The sequence below is a fragment of the Macaca nemestrina genome, chromosome 1 (genome assembly GCF_043159975.1).
Source record: "Macaca nemestrina isolate mMacNem1 chromosome 1, mMacNem.hap1, whole genome shotgun sequence".
Lineage (NCBI taxonomy): Eukaryota > Metazoa > Chordata > Mammalia > Primates > Cercopithecidae > Macaca > Macaca nemestrina.
In genome coordinates, this window is record NC_092125.1 from 10,051,814 (window position 1) to 10,059,715 (window position 7,902).

Genomic DNA, 7,902 nt, shown 5'->3' on the forward strand with positions numbered 1-7,902 from the left:
GCTAGGACATTTTTGCATACAAAGCAATATGGTTTAGGACTTCGTAGGTGAATGATAGGCTGTGAAGGATGCATTATAAATGAAATCGAATGGTGTTTTTACTCTTAATGGTTTAAATCACTTATTTGTAATTTTATTCATTTGTTCATTAAAATGAGTTTCCCTGATTACTATGTTCAATATGTTATGTCAGTATATGGACAAATGACCAAAAGCATTGATATTTTCATAGCGGGATTCACTAATTTGCCTAAATTGCATCACGAACATACTGGCAAATACACTGAGAAAATCAGTTGATTGTACCTCTTCTTTTTTGTTTTGGTTTTGAACGCACTATAAAAAATAAGACTTTGAAGCAAGAAAGCCCAGTAGAGCTTGTTTGGCTTTCCTCATGACAAGAATGTGCTGGAAGTATACCTGACCTGAGACAGGATACAGACATTGAATAGTAAAGAACCTCAAATAATTGTCCTTAAATGGTATCATTTTATGACTTTTTGTCAAAATCAGACTTTCTTTTATTTACTAACTCAATTCAGGAATGTTTTAAATGTCCTGACAGCTTTGCTAATGCAAATAAATCACTAAGAAATGTTCATTTGCAGTTGTTGTTTTTGCTGACCAAGGAGGGTCATGGATCTCTTTCACATACGAACAGTCTGTGTTTCTGTTTTCCCTAAAAAGATTGTAATCTGAACACATGGATAGTAAATTAAAGTGTTAGAAAGTATTATAGATGATCAATGTGTTCATGTCATTACTTTTGTGAGAATTTTACATTTGTTATAGAATATAAATTTCTCTAGACTTACAATGATTTTGTAGATTTTCTAGCTAATGGAGAACTCACTGTTTATTGAAATCTAAGCAAAGAAATGTTATGACTTATACAAAGTTAATTAATGGCCCACAGCAGGAGATGTTCTCAGGAACCAGGACTCTTATCAAGTCTTTCTCTAAATACCAACTTGAATGACATAATAGATAGTTCATTAAAAGAAAGCACTCAGTCTCAGAAATAAAATATAGATGGAAATGTTTACCATGCACCACACTATCATCAAATATTCTAACTAGAAAGTTACTAAATGACTCCTGTCATTTTATACTGCCTAATTTTTGTGAATTCAACTAAAATTCTAAGTAGCTATATATCTTAAGCTATGAAAGCAGTGGACATGTCTTTATTTAGTAATATTTTAAAAGTTTTAGGCCCTGGCACAGTGACTCACACCTGTAATCCTAGCACCTTGGGAGGCCAAGGCAGTAGGATCCCTTGATGCCAAGAGTTCAAAACCAGCCTGGGGAACATAGGGAGATTCCATCTCTCCAAAAACAAACAAACAAAAAAAGGTTTGTGTGATGGTGTGCACCCATAATCCCAGCTACCTCATTGTGTGGTGGTGTGCACCTGTAGTCCAGAGCTACTTGGGAGGCTAAGGTGGAAGATTGCTTGAGTCTAAGAGTTTGAGGTTACAGTGAGCTATGATTGTGCCACTGCACTCCAGCCTGGGCAACACAGCAAGACTCCATCTCAAAAAAAAAAAAAGTTTTTGGAGTGAACTATGTATGTTTTGTAAATGCCAGTAACATCCCTCCATTACCTTTATCTTCAGCACCACTTTATTTATCTAGAGATGGAAAGTACAGGACCCAAGTTCACCTCCTAGTCCTCCATTCTATACTTCACCCACTTCCCTACCTCCAAAGCCATGGAAAACATCACTAATCAGCCCCAGCCATCTTTCTACTGGATATAGCCCCATACTCCTTAGCAGGAGAGTGCTCCAAGACGTCCCTAAGCATGAAACAGAATTTGAAAATGAAATGACTCTTGTTTAACATCCTAGTTCTAATCCCTTTTGCTTATATCCTGGTAGTTATTATTTTCTTATTTCTACCTTATCCCTCTTTGTCCAGAAAAACATTGAAACATTTTAAAAGCTTGACACTTTATTACACAAGAGTGTACAGAACCAACTTAAATTTTTTGACAAGAAGACATTACAAACAGCCATCATGATACTACGCAGTGATAGAATTTCGAGTGTTTTTTTTTTTGTTGTTGTTGTTGTTGTTGTTGTTTTGGTTCCTTTTTCTCTATCCATTGTTATGTCTTCATTTCTCTTACTGTGGGTGGCTATTGGGCATCTGGCAACCAAGAGTTTCTTCTTCCGTCATTATCTACCACTCATTCTTCAAGTTTTTGCTTCTAATATCCCTTCTTATATGTTGTAAGATAAAAAGCAGTGAACTAAACATGCTCTGTGTATGTAAAGGAAGGATCTATGAGATTGTACGAGTTCAGGTAGAAAGATGCAGGCACAGGCACTGCTGTTACTGAAGTTCCTACTTCTTTTTATTAAGACTTGAAGTGTGAACTGGGTTGTGACACCTAGCAAAGATTTGGACAGGTTACACGAAACCGGTCAGCTCTGTCTGTTTCCTGCATGTGTCTCTCTCTATACTTCAAATGTGATTCTCCTGAAAGCAGAAAGCAGAGGTGAGTCTTTTGTGACCTCAGGTGAAAGCAGCTCAGATCAGAGCCTCAGGAGATATGTCAGTTGTTCTTGGAGTGTACATAGTGACTATGGCCGACTCAAATCTCCAATCTATTTTCAGAAGAGAAGCCCAACTTTGGTAGTCAGATCCTGGAAGCCAGAGGTACAGGCAGGTAGGGGTTGAGGGCATGGCCTCAGGTGGAAGCAGCGGTGCAGGCATTGCAGAGAACTCTCAGTAATCAGAAGGCATCAAGCATGGAGGTTCGGTATGAAGAGATTGTCCCTGGGTATTCCTGTAAAGGAGCCTGTTTTTCTATCAGAAGTCAGTTTCATAGTTAGGTTTGGATTCTGCTATGATTTTTCCAGGTGTGGGATGGGAAACATGGAATATTTGTTAGCACAAGTTCAAAATTGCATCCTTGCCAGCACCTGATTAGGAGTAAGAGGCCGGGTTGGCCTGTGGCCCGGGCTAGGTTGAGCACCCTCACTCCGTCAGCATTGTGGTTCCATGCTTATTCTTCTGCTGAAAGTGGGTGGGTTATTAGGGCTTGACTTTCCCCTTCCCAATTACATTCTTGATTAAAATTAACCTCCTTTCAAATTCATTAATGAGCTCAATGACACAGGCATTCAGAAGATCTCCCTGGAAAGTTGTCAGTGGTGACCATGGGGAGGTAAAGGCCTTGTCATCCTGATATTCCTTACACAATGCGATGAATCCCCTAACTACCTCCACCCTGCTTGTTGCCATTATGTCCATGGGACGTTTACCAGTTTTATTGAGAATATCTTGGCAGTCGTTCAGAGTTTCCGATCCTTTCCTGATGACAGCCATCATCATAAGCATTATGTGTTCTGTGCTGTGAAAAGTTCTGAATGTCAATTGCCATTTCCTAAAAATGGTTCTGCTGCCCTTGGAGAGCTGGTGTGGGAATGGTTGGGGAAGCATCTTTTGCTGTTGCAACTCAAGTCAGAGGCTCCTTCTTGCAGTGTAGTATCTTCTGAATGCATCCAGATAGTTCTTTGTTTTTCCTTTTAGTATCAAGGAAAATATCAATAATATTGTTGGTGGCTCTGAAATGGTTTCTAGTAGAAAATGGTTATCTCCACTGTGTATTCAGAGAGTGAGCATTGAGGTTGTTCTTGAGAATTTGACAGGTGGAGAGCATCTCGTACATTAGGGCATTTGTTCAGTCTCCTGTCAAGTGTTTCCTTCTACAGCCAGACTGACATCAGGGACTGTGTAGTTGGACAAGCTACCACCTGGTAGCAACTACATGTTGTTTGTACTAGACAACAAGGTTTGGACATAGGCCACTGGACAGACATGCTGTGAACTGGCTTGTACTGGATTGATCAGAAATTCAGAATTAAGAATATAATGCACATCGTTAGGAGATAAGCACCAAATTTTAATAATTTGGAGTGTTACTGTCTTCCAAGATAACCTCGCTCAACAATAGAATATCTCAACAATAGAAAATGGCTCCTTATTCCTTCCCTCTATAAGCTAATTACTCTCTAGATTTTTCTCATTCCCCTCTTGACACAGCTGCTAGACAATAGAATAAAAAGTTGACTACTGGATATTAATACTAGATCAGATGTGCATACATGATTTGACAAACTCCAAAATTGACTCTCAGTGTGGTTTACAATCTTGGCAAATCCCGTGTCTTAACTTAAAATGGAAAGCATGTATTCTTCAGGAAGATAAAGATCAATGATAACAGGGAGATAATCTTTTAGGGAGACATTGTTCTTACACACCCACCACAACACCTTGTTCTTAGGAAGCAGAATGTTGTCCTCTACAGGAGTCCAGCTCTGTGTCAACAAGCTCTTGTCTTCCGGGTTCCAAGTCCTTCCCTTCCCAAATGTCCATACCAGAAAGCAAGAAGTTCAGGCCAAAGTAGAGCATGGACAGGAACACACTACACTCTATGAAGAGACTAGACAGTTACTGGCTCTGCATTTTGATCAACTTGTTGTTCTTTTCCTGGACTGACCCACTTGGCCATGGCATTTGCCACTCCTCCTTATCTTCACCAGCATGCTAGTGCTGACACTGTCTTTGCCTTCCTTGATCCTCTCCCAGGCTTAGAGGTAGACTTTTATTGTTGCTGCTGTTTGCTGATCGTTGCTGCAAGACGGAGAACTCACTGGGTCAGTGTGAACAACTGACCTTCAAATGAGTGTGAAAAATGTATCATTTTTTTCTTTCCTGACAGTAATCCTGCTACTCTCACCCCAGCAATATCACTAACTCAATCAGGATGTAGACCTTACTAAGAAAGGAATAATGTTTGCCAAATCAGGCAAAGTGTTAATGAGCTTAGACTCTAGACCACCATCTTGTTACTGACCATAGCCAATAATCATTCAGGAAAAGGTTGAACATAGGTTTTAAATAAAAGGAGTTTTAAATACAAGAGCCAGTGCTATCTCTCTGGCAATTTCAGAGTTCACGTGTCATGTCTTTAAAATCACAAAAGAATATTCAGTGAGAAAAAAAAAATGCCTGCATTTTTATTGCTGTAGTAAGAAAATAATACTTTTAGTTATGTATTTTAATTAGTAATTCAGAAGGTTCTAAGCAGCTTTAATGAGTAGCCTCTAAAATATGGAATGTCTTTAATGATGTGTATATTATTGATTTTATATTTCTGGTAATATTTTGGGACCATAGGCCAGGTTTCACGCTGCTACAAGCACAGGTATTTTGTGTTTCTCAACATCCAGTAAGTACTGCTGCTTCAGGGACAGGTTAATCCTCTTTGCGAGAATTTGGCTATACAAATTGGCTTATTTTGGTGAAGAGCACTGTCTAAATTATTTTATTGCCTTTTATTGTGCCAATGTCATGCAATCTAAGTACCAGTTACTTTTAGAGTGAATTCCTTTACTCTTAGTTATTTTAGAAAAAAATATATTAAAAAAAAGTAATGAAAACTTTCATTGAATGACATACTTCCAAAGAAGGTAAAATGTATTTCTTATTTGTATTTCATTTTCATATTAATGGATAGTAATGTCTCTTTTTTGATTGGTAGGTTAATAAAGAATACAAAACAAATTGACTTAATTTGGGGGTAGCATCATGGACAGAGTAATATGTAAGAATTTTTAAAAGAAAAATTGAGGTGAAAATCAGGAGTGAAGGTCAAAAAGAATCCTGGAGAAAGGATGTGTTGGGCCAGAGAGCAGGAGATGTTGGTAATGTTTGGGAGCTCTGTTATTTCTGTGAAGATTTGAACCAGTGTGTGGTGGGGGATATATATTTGCTTTAAGAAAGTTCTATGGCAAAGTAGAGGAACCTACTAGATAATGTAAGCTTTCGAGAAAAAAAGAATTTAAATTCTCTGAAATAAAATGATACCCATTTTATACTCTACAACCAGATACATCCCAGACTGTAAAAATATGAAAGACAAACAATAAAATGAGAAAAGCACAGGAATTTCTGTGTGATGGTCTGAGAGTTAAGAGAAAAAAGAAGAAGAAAAAATACTAGAAGAAAATATAAGTGAATGTGAACATAACCTGATCTAGGCATACACCCAAACCTAAAATCTTAAGGGAAAAGATTTACATATTTGACAATAAAATTTTGATACTCACATTTGGCAAAATGGTTCAAACCAAACAATAATCTAAAAAGTGTTTTATATATCGAATATATATGCATATATATGGTTGACAAAGGGTTAATATATTAAAACATAATACACTTTTTCCCTGTGGCTTTTGTTTTTTTTTTTTTTTTCTAGATGGAGTCTCACTCTGTCGCCCAGGCTGGAGTGCAGTGGCGCGATCTCGGCTCACTGCAAGCTCCACCTCCCGGGTTCCCGCCATTCTCCTGCCTCCGCCTCCCGAGTAGCTGGGATTACAGGTGCCCGCCACCGTGCCTGGCTAATATTTTGAAGTTTTAGTAGAGACGGGGTTTCACCGTGTTAGTCAGGATGGTCTGGATATCCTGACCTCGTGATCCACCCACCTCAGCCTCCCAAAGTGCTGGGATTACAGATGTGAGTCACCGCTCCCGGCCTTCCCTGTGTTTTTATATCTTTTTCATCTCCATGAAATATTCTTGTGTCCTTCTTCACCTGATTGACTTTCACTTACTCTTCGATCTCAACTTGTCTTACTTCCTCAGGTGGTCTTCCCTGATGGCCCGATTCTCTGACCTCTCTTGCAGTACATTTTCTGTGCCAGAGAATTATTTTCCAACCTTGATTGTAGCTGTAATTGTTAGTGACCATCTTTTTTGCTAAACTCTATGCTCCAGCGGGCAGAGCAATGTTTCATGCTTACCACTGTATCTGCAGCTTCTGAAGACTCTTGTAGAACCTCCCTCAGTACTATTTGCCATTGAAATGAATGACTACTGGAAACAACAGGGGAAAGCAGGGCTCACTGAGCACCATCCCAGCATCCAGACACTGCAGCTGCCCTTCCCTCCACGCTGAAAACCACACTTCTCAAACCTTCACTCAACACTTCCTTCCCCAAAGACAGAAAATGCACAAGGAGGATCACGAGGTGACTGTGCTGGGGGCACCCCATAGCACCATCCTCCCAAGGTCCACCGTTATCAACATCCACAGCAAGACCTCCGTGCCCAACCATGTCGTCTGGTCCCTGTTCAACACCATCTTCTTGAACTGGTACTGCTTGGGCTTCATAGCATTCGCCTACTCCGTGAAGTCTAGGGACAGGAAGATGGTTGGCAACATGACTGGGGCCCAGGCCTATGCCTCCACGGCCAAATGCCTGTACATCTCGGCCCTGATTGTGGGCATCATCATGACCATTGGATTCATCCTGTTACTGGTGTTTGGTTCTGTGATGATCTACCATATTATGTTACAGATCATACAGGAAAAACAGGGTTACTAGTAGCTGCCCATAGCCTGCGACCCTTGTACTCCACTTTGCAATGCTGGCCCTCACACTGGGGCTATTGATCCTGCCCCCTTGGTCCTGCCCCTAGATACAGCATTTTATCCCCACACACCTGTCCACAATGATATTCAATAAAGTGGATGTGCTTGTGGAAAAAAAAAAAGAAAAAAGAAAGAAATGAATGACTACTATAAGAACTCATTGTGAACTCTTAGAGGAAGGAAACGAACAGGCAATTGACAAGAGGAAGCATACCAAAGCTCGAAACCCAAACAGGCTAACATATGCTGCATCAATAGTCAAATACATACAGATTAAATGATATATTTGTGAATATATTATCTCTATTTATAAAATGTGTTTGTGTACTTGTTGTCAGAATACCCCAAAAAATTAATAATAGCATTAATTGCTTGTGGGAGTGTGATGAAGCATACCTCATAACCTGCTATTGGTAGGAATGTCAATTGGTAAAAATTTTCTGTAAAAACTG

The 7,902-nt window shown here is 39.4% G+C and overlaps 1 pseudogene across 1 annotated transcript; it reads left to right on the forward strand.

Moving 5' to 3' along the window:
- Positions 1-6,894: 6,894 nt before the first annotated feature.
- On the forward strand, positions 6,895-7,560 carry LOC105474631 (interferon-induced transmembrane protein 1 pseudogene; annotated as a pseudogene). Its single transcript, XR_982871.2, has one exon. The product of XR_982871.2 is annotated as an interferon-induced transmembrane protein 1 pseudogene (transcript).
- Positions 7,561-7,902: the final 342 nt, after the last annotated feature.